The 24912-nt window shown below is 42.4% G+C and overlaps 1 long non-coding RNA gene across 1 annotated transcript; it reads left to right on the top strand.

Annotated features, from left to right (window-relative positions):
- The first annotated feature begins 6227 nt into the window (after positions 1-6227).
- On the top strand, positions 6228-24695 carry LOC143694827 (uncharacterized). The gene is made up of 5 exons (XR_013183544.1): positions 6228-6367; positions 11909-12034; positions 15555-15684; positions 21407-21473; positions 23636-24695. It is a non-coding gene; the product is annotated as an uncharacterized LOC143694827 (long non-coding RNA).
- The last annotated feature ends 217 nt before the right edge of the window (positions 24696-24912 follow it).

Here is a 24912-nt window from a genome sequence, read left to right on the forward strand (position 1 = left end):
TTGCAATGGTCTGTGACCACAAGAGAGAAGATTTGGAGCTTTATATTTTATATACTTTACAAACCAAACCACAAAGAAAAATCTACCACAGCTGTGATGGTGTTCACAGGGGCCTTAGGAAGAGGGAAGAGACAAGGATCTGACTCCATGTTTCAGAAGGCTTGATTTATTATTTTATTATATATATTACATTAAAACTATACTAAAAGAATAGAAGAAAGGATTTCATCAGAAGGCCAGCTAAGAATAGAATAGCAAAGAATGATAACAAAGGCTTGTGTCTCAGACAGAGAGTCTGAGCCAGCTGGGCTGTGATTGGCCATTAATTAGAAACAACCACATGAGACCAATCCCAGATGCACCTGTTGCATTCCACAGCAGCAGAAAATCAATGTTTACATTTTGTTCCTGAGGCCTCTCAGCTTCTCAGGAGAAAAAATCCTAAAGAAAAGTTTTTTCATAAAATGTGTCTGTGACACCACAGCCTCATGCCTTTCCTGATTGCTTTCCAGAACTATGCCAACTGATTGCTTCAATTTTTTTTTTTTCATATTTATAAAATACTTAGAGGATTAGTTTAGAAGCATGATAGTAGCCAAATATAGTTTAGGCCAGGAATTCTCTCTAATCAGTGACTGTCTGGGCAAGTAGAAGACACAGGGTCATCTGAAATACTCCCCTAAATATTCTAACGAGAAATGGTAACTAAGGTTATAAGAGTTTCTATAGGGTGATGAGAGTTTTGTAGTTGGGCTATACACAAAATAATGATCTTCAGTGATGGTAATTGTTGCTTTATTCAGAGTTCCACTGCCTGGTTCCTGACATCCTGAAGATGTCCCAGCTCCCAGGATTGCCCCTGCCAGCAGAAAGCCCTTGAGGATGGTCCTTGCTCTTGAGGTGAGCCCTGGGAACTCCATGGCTTCCAGATTCATTCTGATCACATTGTAAGCATTATTGAAATAAGCTTGTGCAGTGTGTGAGCTGGTTTGGAACCTTATGGGGCAGCAGAGACTGATGTGTCAGAGTCCTGCCGTGCTCTTCATGCACATTTGAAAGTTTTTTTTGCATCAGTAGTTCCAGCCAGTGTGGGAAAGTGATCTTAGCTATCAAAAGAGTGTCAGAGCTCTTTTCCTCTGTGTTATCAAGGCACTGGAAATCCATGGCTCATATTTGTGTGAGCTTTGCAGCTCTCTGTGATCACAGAAGTAGGATCCCCTTGAAAGATGAAAAAGGATGTTCATACTGGGGTTTCCTGGTTTGCAGAGGGAAAAGGGGATCTGACAGCTCATCACCAAAGGGGTACTGGGGACAGACAGAGGTGATACAGACACTCCATCCTCAGAAGGCTTGAAAAGACACTTTATTATTAGAAATCTGCAGTTCTTCTAGAAACAATAGTGGACCTAAGACCTGATTGGCCTTAAGGTATCTTCTCTCACACTCTTGGTGAACTATGAATAGCCCACTCTGGAGAACCATATCTATAAACAATAGTTACAGAAAGAGAGATAACAATTGTTTGAATTCTTTCCTCTCAGTTTCCCACAGCTTCCCAGGATTTTCCTGGGAGAACCATGTCTCTCTCCGTTCAGAGGATATGTAATTACTACAATGGGTGAAGACAGCCATGTCACACTCAGTGTTCCCATTGGAAGGAGAATAAATCCAGAAGAAGTTGCTTGTTTTTGAGCTGTCTCCTGTGCTGGTTTTAGCTGGAGTAGGGCTCTTTTTCTTCCCTGTGGCTGATGTGGGCTGAGTTGGGGTTTGTGCTGAGCTCAGGGCTGATAGCACAGAGGTGTTTCTGCTCTTGCTGATGTTGCACAGAGCCAAAGCCTTTCCTGCCCCTCATGCTGCCATGCAGGGCAGGGGACACGGCCAGGACAGGTGACCCCAAGGGATGCTCCAGACCGTGTGACATCGTGCTCAGCATACAATGTGGGGGGGACAAGGAGAAAGGGGGGAAGTTTCAAGTGATACCATTTTTCTTCCCAAGTCCCCATTACATGGGAGGAGGCCCTGCTCTCCTGGGATGAGGAGTGAGTGGCTGGAGTTAAACGAGGACAGTGGCTGAAGCCATGCTTTTCCTTCCCTTCATAACTAACCATACAAATTAAGTAAATTTAGTCATCCTTTTGAAGGGAATAAAGAGAATTTTATAGTATGGGGCCACACATCTGCATTGTTTATTACAGTTGCATTTTGAACCCACACTTAGTTTAACCTTGGGTTTGCTTCCCAAAGCATGTTGGGCAGGGCAGGGAGTGAGCACTGTGGGTTTGTCCATCTGTCCTGCAGTACAAGGTGCCTTGTGACCTGGCAGCCCTAAAGCTACAGAAAACAATTTTTTAAGTCTAGGAAAGAAACCTCATATTCTGTTGAGTCTCAATATTTACTGTCCACAGAATAAATTAAAATATAAAAAATAAATTTTTGTTAAAAAATTAACTCTCTTGATATTTTCCCCTATTTTTACAGGGTTGGAGTTACTTCAGACTAAGTGAGTGAAGAGATAAATTCATGTGGTTTGCACAAGAAAGTGTTATATCCATTTTCACTTGCTAAAGCACACAGAAAGTTCATCTGTCAATATGAAATCCAAATGAAAATAGAGGAATTGGATATTATTGCTTGTTTTGTGCAAAAAATCAATAAATTTTCAAGGCATTTTACAGCATTGATATTTTGTTAAGCAAACACATCTGTTCCCAGATGTGGGTTGTTCTGTTTGTCCAGGGTGTCTCAGCATTTATTTAAGCCCTGAACTCCCACACACAACCCTGTATTTATCCAATTGAGCAGATTCTCTTCCTTTAGTGATCCTTTATACCTTTGTACTTGCCACCTACAGCTTCATCCACACACTAGATTGAATTTATTTTCCTGGACCCAACACCACAGGCATAGCAAGTGTCTCTGAACTGTCACAGGTCACAAGTAAAACAGCCTTTTAAAGATGTGTTTATGGTTGTTGTAAATCTCTCTATTCCCTCTCCAGCTGCAGAACAGAGTGTTTCAGAACAAGTCTTGTTTGGGGAACTCTTTGCAGGATGTTTGCAGCACTCAGGAGGATGCTGGGGTAAGGTCCCTCTAATGAAGGCAAACTTGACAACTCAGTTTTCTAGAATTTAAAACAAATTGAATGGGTTTGGAAGCTGATGTTCTGCCCAGAGGTTGTGGTGGTGGTTGGTGTTTTGTCTGGATTGTGTAGAAGTTGATGAAGGGTAGTGAGGCTCAAGAGAGAAATTAAAGGGTAACAGGAAAGCAGGAGAAAGGACAGTAAGGCAGAAGCAAAGGAAACTGAGGAGTGGAAATCTCAGTTGCTCTGGGTTTACCCTGCTGGAGCTATTGCAAATTATCCTAATTTAAATAATTATTAGAGCTAAAAAGGGCATCATTTACCCAGGCAAAATCTTCCTGAAATGCTGCTGCTTTCATCTCCCAGTAGCTGTCACTGCAGGTGGCACTCACCAACCTTTCCAGTCACTCTTACTTCTATCACAGTCATTATTTTATCATCTTTTTTTCTCTTCCACATGGGAGAATGCAGCAGCACAGTTGTGCTGGAATTGCTCTTATTTCTTTCATCCAAATTCAGCTGGCTTCTCAGCTTCAACTTGTGCAGGACTCTTCTCCCTGCTGTGTGAACTTCATCATCTTGGCTCCAACCCCTGTATAGAATCACAGAATGGTCTGGGTTGGGAGGGACCTTAAATAATATCTATTTATGGTCTCCTAAAGAGGAACCATAGCAGAATATCCCTCTGCTATGAGCAGGGACAGCTTCACCTTCCACCCTTCTAGGTTGCTCCAGGCCCTGTCCAACCTGGCTTTTGTCTTGAGCTCTTGTCTTATCTCATTCCCCAGAGATACATGTGAAGCTTTAGGAGTAATTTCCCCTTACACAAAGTTCTCTGTAGAGCCCACTTGCACTTGAGTTCTCCCTTTGTTCACAAGGATTTGATTGCTGCTCAGCCACTTCACCCCTAAATATTTTTTTTTACTTTTTTCCGCATCAGTTCTTGTTTATAAGGGAAAAATGATTCTAATAGAGCTGTCCACCCATTTCTGTGTCCCTTGTGATTCCTTGTGACTGTCTGCCTATGACTCCCTGTGATGCCTGAGTGGGGATATCACATGCATTGTACTTCCTGGCTCTGCTTCTCCAACTATTCCTTTTCCCTTAACTTGCCATATTTCCACTATTTCTGGTGCAAACTCACCTAATTAGCTGAGCACTCAACATGTCCAACAGCATTACCTGTGCTTTTTGCCTTTCATCTCATAAATGGCCAAGAAATTTAGGGCTGGAACCTGTGATGAATGTTTTGCTGGGATAGTGGAAAATGTCCATAACTCTGTGACTATGATCAGTGAAAGGGTATTTTCTCTCAATGTGGTGAGCTCCTAATCCTCTGGGAGGGATGGTGATCCAGGCTGGTTAACTGGGAATGCTTTTGTTTTGGTTCTTTTGAAGAATAAAATTGTTGACAGGAGTAGGATAATACTGTTTAAGTCTTTTATATTTGAGTAGCATAGAAACTAAATTCTATTACAATATTTGCATAAGTTATTCAGTACACAGAATTTTGTTTCAAACTTTTAAAGACATTACAATTACCTTAAGCTGCAAAGACCAGTAGATCAGTAATGTATATTAATCCCAATTCCTAAGCAAATATGCACACTTAATTTAAATTTCTTTTCTTCAGGAACACTGGCATATTAAAGAGAGCAGTGCAGGCCCTTCCTGTCCAGCTCTGATAGACTGGAACACGGTCAGGAGGCTGCCTTGAAATTAATTTTTATTCCAGAGATTTTGCTGCCAGTCCCTTCCCCTCTCAGTGTCTGAAACTAAACCTCCCTGTAAAGCAGGTGCCTGGCTGTGCCCATGGCCTCTGGCCTCTCCTGGCTGCAGGAGGCTTTCACTTGGATTTTCACCAGCTCTTCCTGCCTCTGTCTGGGACATTAATTCTGCTTCAGGTCACTGTTTCTTTGGTGGTCACTCTGAATTATCCACCCACTCCAGCATTCCAGTTGCAACTCCAGCTCCACCAAATTTTGATTACAACAGTACCACAGACACTACTGTAAAGGGTTTTGGATCTTCTGATGTACTCTTTTGTCTTCTTGTTTATTATCATGTTGGTTTCGTGCTTGCATTTGTCAGATGTGTGATTCCACTGTCACTTGAGAGAACTCACAAAAAGAACCCATTGAGGTTATCCCTAATTAGGCATCACAAAGCCTCTGCACTGTGTTTCACATCTTGATATTTCAGCAATGATTGTCCAATATTATTTAAGTCTGAATGGGAATGAGAGAAAAGTCCCTTAGTTGCAATTCAAAATTCTGGTGTTGGGCACCACATCATGATATTTGGGACAAGTGGGATCAAGTGCTCTCAAGTCAAGTGAGCTGTTTTCCTGGTGTACAGAAAAATACAGTTCAGAAAAAAAAACCTCAATGTGTGAAATGTGCTTCATCAACATTCTTTTCTTTTTTCTAACAATTCTAGGAACTGTGCCTACTCCTGAAAAAAAATGATCCTTCAAGATTTTGAATTGGCAGCTGAGGTGGTTCTTGAATGCAGCATCCCACCCACCACAGCTACCCACAGACCCTGTGAGGTATCTTGGAAATTCAATAGCAAACAACTAAACACCCAAGGCTTCAATCTGTGTTTTGAAATCTTAAGGTTGTCCCCTTAATTAATCTGGGAAGCTCTGGAAGGTGGAGACTGAGGAGCTGTGTTGCAGCAAAGGGTGGATCCCATGAAGCCAAGCTAGATGTTGAATGTTCACATGGGGGGGTTGAAGGAACATTGTTTGCCCACTGGAGGAGGTGGTTGCTGACTTGGAAAAAAAAAAAAAAACCAAAACAATTTGATTTCTGTCAATCTGTGCTCTTCTCCTGGTGCTTAATAGTTTTCCAGGGCTTTCCAACCATGCACATGATACTTGTAGAGAAGCTGTGGCCTCCCCTGAGTCAGTTTAGTGTGATAACATTGCCTGGGAACTGGGGGGAAATCCATGGTTTTCCTTCTTCCTCAGATATTCCTGGCTGAGAGATGGGTGGGTGGCTTGTGCAGACTGAAAGGTGTCTCAGTCTAACTCCTGTTGTTCCAAAGTAAATCTGTTTTCCATTCCTGTCTCTGTCTGTGTAGATTGCAGAAATCCATTCACATTTCACAGTGAAATTTTCACTCAATAAACTCCTCTGCAGGAGCATTTCACTGTCTCAAGCTGATGAATGAGGAAGCTCTGCATCTTTGCTGCTGGATTTTGACCTTCCAGGATGGAGTCCTGTGCTGCCTGAGGGATGGACCTGCCCAGATGGCCACCACTGGGAACTGGGAGCCTCTCAGGTGACTCTTCACTGCTGGGGGTGGCATTCACATTCTCTGATAAAATCCCTTCGCCCAGGATTTTTCTCCTGGAGAGCTGAGAAGCCTCAGAGAAAAGGAAAACAATTCTTATCTCATTTGCTTCTCCTGCGTTGTGCTCACATGTGGAATGTGTTTGGAGATTGTTTACCCACAGGTGATTGTTTCATTGCGTTCTGCTGTGAGTTGTTTGCACTCTTTGGCCAATTGGGGCCAAGCTATGTCAGGACTCTGATAATACTCTTAATAATGTTTTCATTATTATCTTTTTAGCATTCAGTAAGTATCCTTTCTGTATTCTTTAGTATAGTATACTATTCTTTAATATAATATAGCATTATAAAGCCTTCTGAGAACATGGAGTCAGATGCATCATTCTGCCTTTGTCAGGGCATTCCCAGCAAATACAATAGCTGGGAACTGTGCTCTGTGTGCCCACATTTGAGATTTGGTCCCTGTCACAGTGGGAGGGAAGCAGGACATAAACCTGACCTCACTGAGGGGCAGTGTACATGGTACTTTATTCTGGTGGTATTCTCTTCCTGTGAGCTTCTGTAGACCTGCCTACTTTTGGTGAAAGTCCCTGATTGATTCACTTTATTCTCAAAGGTGTAATTCAAACCTGGTTACTTGTCTTTTGTGTTTAATTCAGTTCATTTAGGATTCTGTATATGGGTGTGTGGGTGTGCACAGCCATGCAGAGGCACATGAGTGATTGCACCTCTGGCCTTTTCTGGGCTTTTGGTGACAGCAGTGAAGAAAGAAATAAAAGAATTTCTTCCCTGTGTAGGTTGTGTGTGTCTTTAGGTGACGTGGCTTGGACTGATTGCTCTGTCCTTGAGGAGAAGCACTGCTGTCACCCTCTGGCCCGCTTCTCCTTTTGAAACCTTCATTTCTGCACAATATCATTTGTCTAAATAGGAAAAGCTTTTACATTACCAGCAGGAAATGTGAACCAGCTTGTTTACCACCTGGGGTTACACATGTGTGTATACAACATTCCTAAATGGAATGCATAATATACAAACTCTTTTTATTTGTCACCTGCCAGAATGTCCACGTGCCTGTGTGATCAGCCCATTAGCATTGAAAGGGACCCTGCTCTGAAATAACTGATTGGAGTCACCACTTTGCTTAATTTCATTGCTGTTGATTTGCCTTACAAAAATGTGGATGCATTTTGTTTTTAACAATATGCTTCAAGCAATGCTGTTTTTCTTGAAGCTAAAAATATTTCTGTATAAAATGTCACATCTAGAATATCGCATTTGTTATTAACCTGCAAGGAAGCCTGAACTTTTGTATTAGAAGTGAACAGGGTCACCAGAACAATTTGTTCTTTGTCTAGCCTGTTACACATCAACTCTAAAGATTTCCAAAGACCCTCTGGGCTGATGTAGGTTAGAAACACATTTCCAAAAGAACCAAGGCACTTTACCACTCACTGCCCAGATTCCATCTCAGTGGTTCTCCCATTGAGGGATTTGATTTTTCTGTGTGACTCATCTTCTGTAGACCCTGGGTTTTTTGGTGGGTTTTTTTTTTTTGGTTTTTTTTTTGTTTTTTTTTTTTTTTTTAATGGCTTGCTGTTTGATTGGTATTTCTGCATTAATTTTCATTTCTGTCCACTTCTGAGGTGAGGCTGATTGCTCTGTGTGTTTTTTCCTCCTCTGGCTCCTTTGAACAGGCTTTTTTTTTTCCTTGGTTTTGATAGGAGGAAGTAACAGTGGAAAAACTAAAAATTTGGTTTAAAGTAAGGCTGGGATTTCTTTCAAATTGAGCTTGACAGTAAGAGCATACATTCTCCTCATTAACATCACCTGGAGACCAAGTGGAGATTTGATGCTGCAGTATAAGCAGCAGAACACTGTGGATTTTATAACTTCATGATCATTAAAAGTAGGATTTTACTGCAGAAGAACATTTGTAGTCTCTTTAGTTGCTGGCTATTGTGTCATATTAGATTTTAGGATACTCTTTAATTACTTCTAAGGTGCCAAATTGAAAACCTACCCTTCTTTCACGAGTTTGTGCTTCTGACTCAGAAACTTGGGTGCCTTGTTTCATCAGTGGAAAATAATTTCTAGTGTCCTGTTGTTTGCACATTGTTAGTTTAGGGTGCAGTTTTAGTTCATATTTTCCAGTTTGAATTTGGGCTCACTGATTTTCATGGACCACTAGGCTCTGTAGACCTAACAAACTACAATTTCTGCAATCGTGCTTTGAAATTAGTTTATAAGACTTTCATGGGGATTCAGTCATAAGGTGTCAGGAGCTTTGCTGTGGTAGTGTGATAACTAAATGAAACCATTTTGAGTAGTTTTTAGTGTGTACAGTGAACAAAACCAAGTTATTTCCAAATGCAGTAACTCAATATGAAATAAGACAAAAGTTTTCCCCTGCCCATTCTCAAAAGACAGATTGCTGTACTTTTTTTTTTTTTTTTTCCATGTCAGCTTTCTTCATGCAAAGCTTCCTACAGCACAGGAGACAGTCTGAGAGAACAAGGTCTGAAATACTCCATGAGACTTCAGGTGTCACAGGGTTGTCCAGTGCAGAATAAAAATGCCTTTGCCTTGATTGCCATTGCTGTGTGTTCAGTGGACACTGTGGTTGTCCTTGAGCCCAGCTCAGGGTCTCATGGCATCGTGAGCCTATTCTGAAGGCCATGCACTCTGTTAATAAATAATTGTTCTGTATACATTATCCACTGGCTCACTGGAGGAAGCAAAAGTGATGCCTTATCCCAGCTGTGTTTGGTCATAATGCAGGAAAAAACAATTGGTTGGATGAGCCTCTCTGGGAAGTCACAGGGCTGGATGTGAAAGCAAAAATAGCTGGGGTGAGAGAGTGAGAAATGACACAGAGAGTGGGAAACTTGTTTTCTTCTATTTCTTCCTTTCTGCCTTTCTCATGGGTGCTTTGTTCAGAGCCTTGTGTTGTCTGGTTTCTTTGCTTTCTCCTGAGGATGTCAGCAGGGCTCTCCTGGCAATCAGATGAGGAAGACAGAGACTGAAAACTTCCTGATTGCACCCAGGCCAAGTGGAGAAGCACAGGCAGAGTGATTATCCAGAGATTCCAGTATTGTCTTGGTTTGGAAAGCCAGGTGTCTGCTAAGGAAGGCAGGAGACTCCCCTGAAATGGAGAATGTGAACCCTCCCCACCCCTCTGAATTGCTATAAATTTTAAATTAAGGGGCTCTCAGGCAAAAATATGGGAGCAGGAAATAACAGTTCTTTAATAGGGAAAAGGAAAAAAATAAAAGGATAAAATAAACAATGCAGCACACTAGAACAACACTGACAGAGTCAGAACCCAACCTGACACCCTGTGGGTCAGGGTGCTGGTGGCAGTCCCATTGGAAATGTGGCTGCAGCCCTCCTGCAGTGTCAGGGGTGGTTCTGCTGGAGCAAGGGGGTCCTGTAGAGAAGGATGGATTCTGCCTCTGAAGATCCAGTGGAAGGAGAGGCAGCTGCTGTTCCTCTGGGGAATCCCATGGAGAAGCCGTGCTGGTGTCTCCAAACCTCTGGATTATATCTGGGTAGGAATGCTTGGCTCCTCCCTCTGGGCTCACATCTCCCAATGGGATGTTATAGTTCTTATCAGCCATGCAGGGACATTCAATGGCTGTTATCAGCAATGTCCCCTCCCAGGGAGGTGTGAATGTGGTCACTCAAAGAGAGAGATCAGGCAAACTGCCCACTTGACAAAGGTGATCTGCCAAAAAGATGGTAATGGAAAACATCTTGCATTGCAATCTTCAACAGTATTTATGGTACTGATTTAGCTTTTTTTAAAAATAAGTAATCTTTTCACTTCTTGTTAAAAAACTAAAAAGCCTGAGTTTCAATTAGGCAGATCTCTTTCACTGTTAAAGCCAGTAAAGAGAAATATTTTATTTAATTCAGATGCTTCAAGTATTTTTGCCAGGTACTTATTCTTTGTGTTTTACAAATGTTCATATACTACAAGTAAGAGCAGATATTTCTGCTCCCCTCTACTCCTTCCTGGTATTAAGGAAGGGAAGATTTGTAGTTGTGCATGATTAATGTGTTTCTCTTTGTCCAGTGGGTTTTTTTTTCTATTTAACATTATGTTTTAGAGGCATGTGTTTAACAAGATAATACAAAGTGATACATGTGGCTTGACCACATATATATACACACACATATATATATACATATACATACACTATTTCAATAATGAAGGAAGCCAATGATAACCTTGATATAAAAACATCTGTTGACAATATTTAAAGTTAAAGTAGCTACTGCAAAAAAAAATATTGCTAATATTTTGTAATGATATCTTAAGGTCCAGTCCTTTACAGGTTTCTTTGAATTGATCAGATTTATTTCTTTATTGTGAAATAAAAATCTTACTTTCCCTCATACCCTGCCATACTTGGTAGTGGGTGCATGCACCTGCAGTAGTTCTCTTTTCCTTGGTTAGCCACCTGATTCTTCAGTTAGATATTTAAGCACAGAAACCAAAGAATCAGTCATCCTTGTAATTAGCTTTCTTGGGTTTTTAAAAGCCAGCAAAGAAAGGTTTGTCATTATTTCAGGCAGATCACCAGCTCTGCTGTGTTAAGGTTCTGGACTGTTCTCTCTTTAAAGGTTGACTGTGTTCTGCATGCTTTAAAGTGCATGTTTTCACAAAGATGGTCTCACAAATAAATGTGTCTCACAGCTGTGTTGAGAGTCATTAGAAACAGAGGATTTTTCTCATTCTTATTTTATTCTGGTTGAAAAGAATACCAAGGAAGTTGTTTCTGTTACGGAAGTGACATCCTATCATTTTCTCCCTGAAAGCCTCCAGTGCTTCACCTCCTTTGGTCTCATTTCTGTCTGCAGAACTGGGCTCTTGGTACAGCTGGCATTGGGTGGATGTGTGTTTTTACTGGCAGGGAGCACACATGAAAGGGCTTTGCTGCAGAGAACATCCCAGAGGTCTTCTAGGCCTTCTTCTGAACTAGGCTGGAAGTTGTGCATATTTTCCTTGGAGAGTCCAACTTTCTTCTCTGCCTGAGCAGAGTTGACCTAAGGAGCTTTTCTGGTGGGAATCCAGCATTGCTGCTTCTCCCTTGGAGGGGGAGGTTGTCCTGGGCTTCATTCACATACAGGCATTGTCTGATTGTCATGAGGAGAAGGTAACATGTTTATCAGAAATGCTGGAAAAGGAGCTGTACAGTTCAACTTCTGCTGGAAAGGCTGGGGCAGTTTCTTTCTTGCTGGAACATGTTGTTAAGCAGTCACCCGCATTTAAGAATTTCATAAATTCTGGAGAAATGATTACTGAACTTAATCAAATCTTGGTGAATTGCCTGTCAAAAAATACAGTGAGAATTATCTCAGCCCTGTGAGAGCTGCCCCCTGAACACAGCCAAGCACTTCTGTTCTAAGCGGAACACTTTTCCTTTTGTGTGCAAGAGGTTTCTGTGGCTTTTCTCCATAAAGCTGTTCCCATCCTTCTGTGACAGAAAAGCCCTGATTTCGTTCTCATGGTGCTCTTTATCCACAGATTAGTGTGTGTGAGGTCACTGGATTAATGCTTCACATCCCCTGCTGTCCTCAGGGAATAGAAGTTGCATCCTCAAATCCGATTATTTACTGAACTGGCTGGGCTGGAGCCAATGCTTTGGGAAAGGTACTTTCAGACCTCTTTGGTTTTTAAAATGGTTTATTGGTATGTGGGTTATTATCCCTTTTAATGACAAAACATGAAGTGCTCCAAGGTGACCAACTTTTCCCAGTAACCAGTTTGTTATCCCAGGTATCCCAGGTATCAGAATTCTGCAGGTATCTTTGCAGAATGTATTTACCTATACTTTTCTCCTTTTGACAGCTGAGTTTTGGTTACTCTGTGTCCTCTGCACCTGCATCAGTCAGCCCAGACAGCACATCCTGCAGCCCAGGAGGGCACTGGCATTCCAGGGGCCTTATAAATCCGTCTGGTATATTTTAATGATGCTGATGAGATCACAGAGAAAATAATTTAGATTGTAGGGTAGGTATTTGCTAAAGAAACAGTTCATAGCACACACAGTCTTCAAGTGTAATATTACTTCATGAAAAGAGGCAGGAGAAGCCAAATCCTCTAAAGCATCTCAGTGATAATAGGAGTACAAACCCATGTGCACCTGTGGCTCTTGGAAACCTGTAGGGGATGCCTTGAGAAGGCTGCCCTAGAACAGAGGCTGGACAGGGTTAGAGAATAAAATAGGGATTTATTAAAAGGCTTCCATGGATCCACCTTGGGCAGCACAAGAGCCCAGCCAGGGCTGCACCCAAGGTGAACCAAAATGGGCACAAAATGGACACCTGGTCATGGGGTCTGTCACTGTGATCAGTTCTGCTCCATTTGCATATTGGAGTCCAATTACAGCTTTAGCCCATGCAGTCCCATCCTGCTTGTTTTTCTCTCTTCAGTCTATGTTGCTTCTGCTCTTGGGCCTGAAACTTGTAATGGTTGTCCTTGGTCCCCAGCTGGACAAGGAATTGTTTTGTCCCCCTACCCTGTGCAGAGAGCTCACGAGCACTTAGGTCAGAACTACACACCCAGGCAGCACAGAATCTGAAAAATATGAAAGCTAAAACTTAAGGCATTATAGGAACCCTTGGAATGAGGAGCAAGCCACAGGGATTTGGTGGTGCCCTGTGGGCTGGGCAGGCTGGCACTGAGCTCTCAGCACTGTGGCTCTCAAGGTGGAGCCTTTTCCAACAAATTCAAAACCCACGTCATTGTACATTGGCAGCAATGCTGGAAAGCAGATATTCAGAAGATATTCAGAACTGTCTGCCAGCACAGCAGAATGACTTTTCTTGGGGATTTATTAGGAAATGTGATGGAAAAAGGAAGCTCTGCTGTTGTAGACAGGTAGAAAAAGATATATATATATATATATATATATAATAAATATATATTCATATATTATATCTATGTATTATAAAAGAAAGGCCTCATAAAATCAGGCTGGCCCTGCTAAATGAGTAGCTGGCCTGTCACTTCGTCCAAAGTGCAGCTAAATATTTTGGCAGTTCCCATGTGGAAACAACCTTGGGAATGAGAGTTTGTTAACACAACAATCTATTCCTAGGGTGTAAAATAAATGCACCTGTATAAACAATAAGATCTGTCTCATGAGAATCAGTAGAAAAAATAAATAACTAAAAATTCAGAAGTTTGATAGATATGCAAAATGCCATGTACTGACCAATGAACTAAGTGTGAATGTATTATCAACCAATAAGATTTGACACAGTGCCTCCTGATAATCCAATAAAATACCACCTATACAATAAAGAATTGGCTTTTTCTGCTTAAAGAAACTGATTCCCACCTGCTTTATTGCCAAATTCTGCCTGCCATGTAGAGCACATGGAGTCAGGGGCTGCTCAGGGTGGTTGTGATGAAGAAAACAAAAGCAAGTAACACAGAGGTGTAATTTTCCCTCATTTATACAAAGCCCTCACAGCTAGATCTGATTTCTCCTAGAAGAGACAAAAAAAAGAATGTCCCTTGTACCTGTCCTGTCTTTGTCTGTAATTGAGTTATAATCACCCCCATTGCTCTTGTAGAGAAAGCTGGTGCTAAAATATTACTTCAGAGTGGTTTTGGCAACACAGAACTTTGCTTAAAGGTTATTAATGCTCCTACTGAAGTGTTCTAGAGGTGGCTTTAGGAGTATTTTGGGATATTCTAATATAGCATACAAATAACAGGGAAAGGATGTTGTTATTGCGTTTGGATTGCAAATTGGTGGGTGGTTAAGTCCATTCAAGCTATCACAGAAATGTTCTTTGGTTCAACTTTTCAGGGCAATGTAGGGCAAAGTGGACTGTTCACAGCTCAGTTAAGCCTTGTCAAAATAAAAAATGAATTATTTGCCCATTTTTGATTTGATAAAAGTTCATAGTTTTGCTGCTTCTTGTAATTAAAATGGAATCTATTGCTAATTTCTGACTTCTTAAAAAAACGTTTTTGCAGGTGCACCAGGGGATAAATGTGTGCTGAATAGAAATTTTAACTCAACTGTTGGTACTTGTTAGAGAAATGTATTCACAATAAAAACAGAGTTCACCAAAGAGCAGCTTGAGAGGTGATTTTCTATTTTTTGCAGCTAATTAAGCACAGAAATGAAGCCGTGGTGCTGGGCTCTTCTACACGCCTGACAGAGAAAAACTCAGCTGCTGGAATTGGAAATAAAGACAAATTCAATAATTAGCAAAGCGTGTTGGGCATAGGGAGATGTTTGGTTGGGTTTTTTTTTTACTGTTGGGTTTTGCATATTTTGATTTTGCTGAAGCATTGATAATTTTCATTGAGCTGGTGGAAAAACCAGGATTTGGTGCAAATGAAAAAAAAAATGAAAAAATGAAGTGATAGAAAACAATCTTCAGTAGTGGGCAGAGAGCTGCAGAAATGCTTGGGAAGTGTAGGAACAGTCTGGAGAGACAGGATGAGGTCACTTGTTAACAAAGCTCTTGGTAGCGACCAAAAAATGCAAGGGGTGAGAAACAAAACTCCTATTCTCACCCCTTAGGATTGGATTTGGATTTAATCTTATTATTGACTGAGTTTTCCACAAGCTAAGCATTAAAATGTAATAAGACATTAATTTTTTTTCTTGCTTTTCTATCAGAACAGCAAAAAAAAAAAAATCTTACTTCTTACAGCTTTATCCCATGTAAATTGGAACATTTGCACAGAGATGGAATCTGGCATAAAATGCTCCTAAGGAACCTTGTTTGTCTGGAGGTGGTGTGTTCCCAAAGTGGATAGGTAGCACTGCCCATGTTATTTCACAGAATTCCATGGCTTTTCCAATAGCATTTGAAGAATTTTCTGTGTGATTGGTAGAAGGTGGAGGTGGCTGTGGTTTTTCCTCCCTCCTCATTAAGTTAATGAAATAATTCAATAGAATATACTGACTATATCTTCTATATGTGTGTATGCACATATATATAACCAAGACTAGTGATTATATATAACCAAGACTAATTACCTTCTCTATGTAGGCAGGTTCTGGTTAATAAATTTGAAGTTTTCATATTAATTAGCTCGTCGACACTTTAACTGTGGTCTGTTTTAAAATGATTCTACAATACTAGAAAGAAAAATCTTTTTTAGGAACTAATCACTTCATTCATAAATTTTATTTCTGCAGGAGTGAGAATTGGAAGAACATTCATCAGCTGTGAGTCATGGCATAATAGAATTACACAGAGTCTGTGGAATCCTTCAGAAATTATTGAACAAAATTGGTAAAGTGACTAATCTGAAGTTGTGGATTTGAGGTAAGTGTCAGCTACTACTGAATCTATTTTCATAAATTAGATACCACTTGTTTGAACTTGTTCTATTCAAATTATTTAAGTAAAACTATGGTTCTATACCAAATAATATTTATTATTCTATTTTATTCTAATTATTTATATTTTAGTATTTGCAAATTTTCTCTGTGTAATTTACATGAACAAATGGATTTTCTTTTTTTTCTCTCTGCTTTGTATAATATATATATAAGAGAGAGAATTTTTTTGTTAAATAGTATACTTGAGCAAGTAAGTCAAGTTTACACTTGAAATTCATACATCCTATAAAAAGAAAGGGAAGACATATTTTTCTTACATGTCAAAAACCCCCAAATACAAAAGAATAATCCTGCTTTAATTTGGTCTAAAATGAAATGGCAGCAAAAAAAGGAACAGTGGGGAGAAAAGAAAAATCGTGCTACAAATGGATTGTGATGTGTGAAATGGAATTGGAGATAGCAGGGGAATATCAGAGATCAGAGAAAGCTCTCAGACACCTCAGTAATGGCTGGCAAATGGTCACCTGACCCAAGATGGGAAGTTGTGCAGCCAGCTCCAAACAATCTATGGGAGGGGGATGTGTTTCCATGGTGTCCTTGAGGTTCCAGAGAACTGGAATAGAAACTGAAATGGTATTTGTAATCCCAGTGAGATAAGTAAGGGAAAAGAAAGAATTGTAAAAGATTTTCTCTGGAGTGAGTTGTGTTTTTAGAAGGAATTATTTGTAGAGACAAGGGTCATACTGGAATTTTTCCCTGCAGGAATTAAGGCCTCCAAGGCCTGTTCTGATGCCCATGGCAGCCAGCAGAAGGATGCTTGCCATGAAGCAGCAGAAGGAACCTCTGGAGGAGATTCCCACAACACCTGGGCTCACTTGAGTTGTCCTGCTTGTGTCAGGTTGGCCTCATTTTGCTTGAAACAGAGGATGAGGAGTGGTGGACACTGGGGGTGAGGAGTGGTGGACACTGGGGATGAGGAGTGGTGGACATTGGGAACAAGGCAGCCAACACTCAGCATGGAGCTTGGGCTCTTGGGATGGCTGTGAAAGCCATTGGCAGGAATGGAAAATGGGATTTATTTTTCTAGCACCCATCAAACATGTGCCAAAATGAGTGATTCACTGGCTTACATTTGAAGTGAACAGGATCTGAGCATTTTGGGAAGCAGCTTTGCCATCCTGCTGTTTTGTGACTCAGGGTTCTACAGTGTCCTCCAAGGTTTTGTGATCCTGGGAAGTCCTGCTGATAACACTAGAGAATGATAGAATTTATGCACTAGAGCAGGCTGCCCCATCCAGGCAGGGATAAAATCCTGGTTTTTAAAACATACTCTTTGCCTAAATGGATGTATTTTCTACAGTGGACTCTCTCCTTATTCTCCCTTTAGAAATTTACACTTGGGAACAAGGCAAAAATCCAGCTCCATCATTCTTTTTTGAGTGGTTGTTGATGAGAATGTGGCAAACTCCTCTTTCAGAGCATCACATGCACATTTCCTCTGTAACATGGGAATGGCCTCATTTCCAGTTGGATTGAAAGAAATTTTGTCTATCCTCACAGAAAATGGTCAAATACATTCCTTCCTTAAGCAGGTGAACAATTCATCCTCACATCTTGGGTGTTTGCAAAGTCCAACCTCAAAACTCCAAACACTTATTATTTCATGTTCTTTCTCCTCATGTCCACAAGAATGAGGAGTTCTGAACTCTTAATGTTGCCTTATTTTCATACAGTGCTCCTGGCTTTTGAAGGGTGTCTGTAGCAGATCACAGCTTTCTTTGCAAAGCGTATTCAGTCCAATGTCTGGCTTTGAAGAATTAATACACCAACATTATTTCAAAGCATAACTGTTGATTGATGTGAAAGGATTGTTGCTCATTGTTGAACTGTTGTATTTTTCTCTATGTACACAGCAGGGGAGAAGCCAAAAAAAAAAAAGGCATGGCAGGTGGGGCTGGGGGGCTGCTGTGTTTTGGGTTTACATTTGTTCAACTTTCTCAGCAACTTCAAAGACTTTCTGTTTCTTCTGAAGCACTGTTGCACTCTTATCTGTAACCAGGGCTTAATGTTCATCTTTTTATCATTTCAGTCCACAACCAAGCTTTTGTACAAACAAAGCAGCACTGGCTGCAGTGATAGAGATGATGTATCACTGGCTGTGCTGAGATATGTACATACATCATATAACAAGTGACACAGAAGGGATTTTGCAAAACAGTCTGTCAAAAAGCGATGAGGTTTCTAGATGCTCTTTGCTCTGAAAAGGGGTTATAAAAGTGTTTGTTTTCAAAGAGGGGTTCTTTAATCTATGCTAGAGCTATCAGTAATGCCAGCTGCTGTTGTCCTCAGTTTCTCTGGAAGCCTGCTGGGCTCCTCTGAAGGTGTGCATTACCCTTCCTAATTAAATGGGGTGATCAGCTTGATGGATGCACAACTAAAATGTGCTTTCTGTAAACACTCAAACAGCGAGTTTTTATAGTTGTAAGAGAAAAGTAAGGAGTTAAATTTTGCACAGAGACAAAATGTTTTCCTGACTTCTTCCCATCATTCATAATTGACTTTCTTTAATCTTCTGTGGTCATTTTACAAGCTCCATGACCTCTGAGTCATGAAGTGCTATCAAACTTCTGAGTGCTATCAAACTTTCTGAGTGCTATCAAAGTTCCATAGTCTTAGTTGAGGGGCCAAAGTGTCTCTCACCTGCCTGTGATTGGCCTGAATCCTGCAGGAATGTAACTGCTTTAAAGGTGTCAGTCTGTCTGGCAAATCTAATGGAAAATCATCAGTGTGTTAGGAAATTAGCAGGGGAAAAAGAGGCTAAGGGGCTCTTCCACAGCTGCCAGAAATTGGGTGTCTGTAGGGAGATAGCTGGGAGCTGGGGGGCACCAGGGCATTTGATGCTTTTCCACTGAGGGTCTGTGCACTGCAGTGGCACCAACATTAATTCAGCTGCACTGAGGGACATCCCAGCCCCACTGGAACCCGTGTCTGTCCCAGCTGGGCATCTCTGGGAGGGGGGATTGTGCCCCTGTGCTCAGGGGGGACCCCACCTGCAGAGCTGCCCCAGCACAGGAGGGACCTGGAGCTGCTGCAGAGAGCCCAGGAGAAGCCATGGAGCTGCCCTGGAGCCAGGCTGGGAGAGCTGGGGGTGCTCACCTGGAGAGGAGAAGGCTCCAGAGAGAGCTCAGAGCCCCTGCCAGGGCCTAAAGGGGCTCCAGGAGAGCTGGAGAGGGACTGGGGACAAGGGATGGAGGGACAGGACACAGGGAATGGCTCCCAGTGCCAGAGGGCAGGGCTGGATGGGACATTGGGAATGAGGAATTGTTCCCTGGCAGGGTGGGCAGGCCCTGGCACAGGGTGCCCAGAGCAGCTGGGGCTGCCCCTGCATCCCTGGCAGTGCCCAAGGCCAGGCTGGAGCAGCCTGGGACAGTGGAAGGTGTCCCTGCCATGGCAGGGGTGGCACTGGATGGGTTTAAGGTCCCTTCAATCCAAACTGTTCCATGTTTCTCTCATTGCTCTTTCAGTTGCAGATGACAAGGAGCTCATGGCTATTTTCTCTCTCTCTATCTTTGTAATATTGTTGTGCCAGGAAATTTGGACTGCCTGAGGCTACGGACATCAGCATGATCTGATTGTACTTGCAGGAGAAGCCACATTAAAATGAGCAGTTACATAAAATCAAAACAAACTTGGAAGAGCTCAAGGGTTTTTCTTTTCAGACAACTTTCTGAGGAAGGTAAGGCAGAGCTGTGAGCAGCACTCAGCAATGTTTCCAACCTGGGCCTCAGTCCTTGGTAAACTCTTTTCCTGAGAGCTCCAGAAAGTGAACTAAAGCCCAGAGAACATGAATTTCCTTACAGGTCTAGGCTTTAATCAAAGGTTTATGGAGAAGTAAACCAAAGAGAGTCCACGAGGCTGTGTCGGGACTGTCCTTTGAACATGAGGGAAAGGTGATTTCCTGAGTGGCACCATCCCTGCAGTGCTGGGAGCCCCCCTGGCCACGGCCCCAGCTGGGGCTCAGAGCTGCCCTGGAGGCATGGCCCAGGCCATGGCTTTGAGCCCAGGGTTTGGGCTTGCAGCCACAGTTTTTGCCTCCCTGATCTGCCTTCTTGGAGAGAATCTAGAGCTCCCAGGTTTTAATCCTGACTGTTTTGGCTGTGAACAAGGATAGGTGTGGCTTTTGGAAGCCCAGTTTGACAATTTCTTCACTAGCCTGTGTGGTTACAACAGACATTTTGCTTGAGCAAACCATGAGTGGTGCTGGGGAAGGAGGAGAAGCAAGCCCAGGGCTCCCCACCCTGCACAGACACCCCTCCCTGCCCCAGGAAAAGGGGAATCACACAAAGCTGTCTGCCTGTGCCATGTTCCATCTGTAAAAACCCAGCTCTGAGCAGTGACTTGAAGCTTGCACTGGTTTCTCCTGACTCTCAGTCACTTTGACTGTGTTTTCAATAAGGCTCCAGCTTCCAGAGTTTGCTTTCTGTCAGTCAGACCTAGGAAGGCTCTGATAGCAGATGGGAATAAAGGATGCAGGGGAAATTAGGGTAAGAAGATCGTATCTGCTATTTATTTCAAAATTCAAAAATTATCCATGGGCATCTTTAGAGAAGTGGAGCTGCTAGAGATCTTGTCTGGAATTAAGCTTGAATTGGAGAAAGGTTTGCTAGTTACTGTAAAAATTAGCCAATTTTTAATTGAGAATCCTTTAATTCAATTAATTTCCTTCATTTCTCAAGGCTGTTTTTGACAAAGCATTGCTAAGAAAACAAATAGTGTAGAAAATGGTTTGGAGTTAGTTACTTAGGGGCTTTTAAAAACCCAGGTATTTTAGTGTACTAGGAAAGCACCAGATAACCTGAATGCCTTGGTGTGAACTCTGCAATATTTTGTACTCAAGTCTGGCTTTTACTTAAGTACAAAACAGGTAAAATGTTGACTGTGTTGTTCTTCCATGTGTAACCAAAATATTTTTTCTCCTGGTGGTGGCAGTGCTGGGTGCAAAATTTAGACTGAAAAGCAATATCAGGAAAAACTTCCTAATTTATTTTGTAATTGTAACTGACCCCACCATCAAATGGACACATTTTGCCTCCAAAATGGGAATCAGTTTTTCATAACACACATTGGGGCAGATGCTTTAAAATAAGAAATAAAATCAAGAATAAGTTTAAGAGAAATGTATTTCTTCTGAGAACTCTGTTCTTTAGGCCTTTTGCCTGTAATGGAGTTCATATTGACTTGATTTTCACCATATTGTGTAAAGGAAGCTAAGTAACATGTTTTTGTCAATGTCATTTGCACAGTTTTAAGCTTTTTGAAGTGTTGAGAAATAGGTCACTTCCCCTGAATTCAGCAGTCAGTTTTCATGTTTAGTGGAGCTGAAGGTTAGGAAAAGTTTCAAAGCCTCTTTTGTTTTTCTTTTTTAAGCCATTATTCAACCTTGAAATGAAAACTCACTCGCTAAACTATGCTAAATAGCTCATTTCCCTTGTTTGCTGATGGAGCTAAATGGCCTTTTGGAGATATTTATGAAGATGACTTACCTTTTTCTTATGCACAACAGTCACACTTTCTGATCCGTGTAATGGAAACAAGAGAGGCTGAGGACTTTGCCTCTCTGAAATGGTTTAGCTCTTTTCCCAATAAATTTACACTTTCAATATTTAGGATGAATCATAAGATAAACTTTTTTTTTTTTCCCCTAGGATTTGACTATGAAAATATTGAACTTCCTTGGAAAACTTTGGATTCCCATGAGCAGGAGGGTGTCAGGTGTGCTTGGATGTGTCAGGGTGGGGGTGAGCAAAGGGAGGAAAGGCTGGGATTCCATAGGGTTCTGTGTGCCCCTGGGCTGGAGGGCAGGGAGTGGAGAGGAGCCTGCTGAGGGTGCTGCTTCTCAATGCTCTGTGAACAGGAACTGGCCAGATGGACAGATGGGGGATTCTGCATTTCGAGAATTCACTGATGTGCACCTTCCTCAGCCCTTCCCAACCCCTGGAGGAGCAGGGAAGGGACACAAGTGGCATTGTGGCTGAGTTCCTGCCATGCACAGGGACAGGGAACACCTGGCAGTGCATCCTGCACACCTGGGGTTCCCTTGGTGCAGCCTTTGTGCACACCTTGTGACACCTGGTGCTCCCCTGGTTGTCTCCTCCTGTTCCCCCGATTGCTCCCCTGGTTGTCTCCCAGTGCTCTCCTGATGTTCTCCTGATGTTCTCCTGATGTTCTCCTGATGCTCTCCGGATGCTCTCCCTGGTGCTCTCCCTGGTGCTCCCCTGATTGTCTCCTGATATTCCCCTGGTTGTCTCCTGCTATTCCCCTGGTGTTCCCCTGATGTCCCCCGGTTGTCCCCCTGGTTGTGCCCTGATGTTCCTCTGGTTGTCCTCTGCTATTCCCCTGGTTCCCCCCCTGCTGTTCCCCTGATTGTCCCCTGCTGTTCCCCTCGTTGTCTCCCGGTTGTCCCCCTGGTTGTCCCCCTGGCTGTCCCCTACTGTTCCCCTGCTGTCCCTCTGGTTGTCCCCTGCTGTCCCCCTGGCTGTCCCCTGCTGTTCCCCTGCTGTTCCCTGGTGCTCTCCCAGCGCGGCCGCGGGCGCACCTGGACTGCGGCCGTGGGGCACCAGGGGGCGCTCCCGCACCGCCTCCGCACCCGGCGGGGACAGGACTGGGGATGCGGAGAGGGAAAGGGGCGGGAGGGGAGTGGGGAGAAGGAATGGGAATGGGGAAAGGGAATGAGGATGGGAATGGGACTGGGGAGAGGAAAAGGGATGGGGATAGGAGGGGAATGGAGACAGGGAAAGAGCTGAGGATGGGAGGGGAATGGGGATGAGGAAAGAAGTGGGAATGGGAATGGGGAGGGGAATGAGAGTGGGAAGATGGAAAGGGAATACGGATGGGAACAGATGGAGGTACAGGAATGGGAATGAGGATAGGAATAGGGAGTGGATGCAGAAGGGAAGAGGGAAGGGTGATGGACATGGGAATGGAAAGGGGGTGGGGATAGGGATGGAGCAGGGATGCACCCTTCCCCACGGGGCACAGCCCACCCACAAAGGGCCTTTCCAGCCCCTGCCTTAGATCCCGTTAAAGCACTTGCAAACGAGCCAGGTGTTGGGAGGGAAACCCGGCAAGCCCTGCAAAATCAGGGCTTGTGCTCCCGGTGTTCCCATCTGTGTGGTGTTTATCCAAGGCCACAGCTTGGGCATCTCCTTCACTGACAGAGATAAGCTAAATGAATCACTTAGCCAAACTTTAACATCTAGATAAGAGTCCTATAGAAAATGCATGGGGAAAATGGCTTTTTCCAGTTTTTTTTCTCCCTGCAGAAAAAAACCTACCTAATTCCTGCCCCATGCTCAAATATGATTTTATTCATGAAGAAAGCATTTGGAAAGCTTCCTTTAGTTTTGAGACAATGCCTTAACCCATTTAACCTAAAAATTTCTCTAAATCTGGAAACATTTCCAATCTCATGCAAAACTTTGGCTTATTCTATTCAAAGGTGATACTCAGCAATAAGACTTTAATTGTACTTTATTTACTAATTCAGATATGGAGTGAGTGAACAAAACAAAGTCCACTTGGACTTTGAATGGGGAAGGGTGAAATTGAAGGGTGTTTTAAGGCATTGAAAAATATGTCTTTATCTTTTATGTACAAATGCAAAAAAAGTTATTTGCTGTTTCCAGAAGTCCTTTGGAAAATGGTTTGAAGGCACTTAGACCAAAAAGGAAGTTTATATCTGACATGTATATAATGTATTTAAATGATGATGTTTCTTCAGCTGTGGGAGGATAGAAAAATCTTTTGCTGAAATCTTTGTGATTTTGCTGGCTTTAGCAGCACTTGTAAACACTAAGGTGGCAAAGAATGTGGCTGTCTTTTGGGAATGTGCATCTTTTCCTTACTCCTAACCCTGCCTCTCTCCATCTTCATAGCTGTGTTAACAAGGGGAAACAAAAAGAAAAGAAGATTTCTTGAAGAAAACTAATAAAAAGTAGCCTTGAGAAAAAATCTGGAGGAGGAAATCTTCCTTGGAGGCTTGGGGTGGATTTGGCAGGAGCAGCTCAGAGTCGCAGATGGGAATTATCCAGCAGAACCTGCCTTGCAGTCCTCAGGAAATCAAAGCAGCCTGACAAATGTCTGGCTGCACACCCCAGAACGACACTCAGGAATGTTCTACCAACATCTGCTCCTGCTTCTGTGGCTGTGGCAGGAGACAGGCAAACAGAACGTGTGCCAGGGAGCCGGCAAATCCCACTTGGAGCTCCCTCGTGTACGCAGGACAAGAGGAGGGAAGGGAGCCCAAGATGGGAACCAATTTCTAAAATCCCACTTAAAAATGCAAATGATGACTGAAAATGTCCAAAGTGTCCTTCCTCAGCTCTTGGTGTGGCTGGGCAGAGGTCACTTTATCCAGGAACCTTTTTCAGAGTCATTGGCCACTCAGGGAGGAGCAGAGGCCGAGTTCCCAAGCTGACATTGAAATTGGTGACAAGAGTGAACTCCAGGTATCAGAGACCTCACAGCCATCTGAATGAACCAGAGACAAAGCCTAACACCAAACATAGCCACGAAATCTGCTTCTGAGCAAAAATAATTCATAATTAAATGTTGTTCTAGGACATGAAATAAAACAACATGCACGCTGGAACTTCCAAGGTATAAAGAAGGGAAGTTTATTTTCTGACTCCAACATTTACAGACTTTCAAAAGTGACAGTGGATTGGAGGATGAAAGTGCCACCTCTCCAATGACACTGGACAAACCAACAGTCCATCAAATTTCTCCTCTTCCAGAAAAGAATGTAAAACAGTAATTATTTACATAAAAGTGCATAAGAAAGTTCATTACAAAAATGTAAACATCAAAAGGCTTTGAAGAACTTAAAAGAACAGGCTGACAATTAAAGGCATATTTTCATCATTTGAAGGAAAAAATACACATAAGTTCTTTCTGATGAGTAAATGAGTAATTTTGATCAATGAAGTACAGACTGCATCTTTTAAAGGTAAGAAAAATGCTTTGAAGACATAATGTCAGTAAAAGAATATCTTTGGGAATCTTTTCAGGCTGCCATCATGTTTACACACCACTTGGCAGATTGTCACTTCCTTCTATTTTTTTTCAGCTCCATCCTGTGCCATGTGTGGAATAATTGTTGACTCCAATTTGAAGAACATGCCTGTGCTGCGCTCTCAGCTCAGCCATGGAG

Source organism: Agelaius phoeniceus, chromosome 9, assembly GCF_051311805.1.
Source record: "Agelaius phoeniceus isolate bAgePho1 chromosome 9, bAgePho1.hap1, whole genome shotgun sequence".
NCBI classification, from domain to species: domain Eukaryota; kingdom Metazoa; phylum Chordata; class Aves; order Passeriformes; family Icteridae; genus Agelaius; species Agelaius phoeniceus.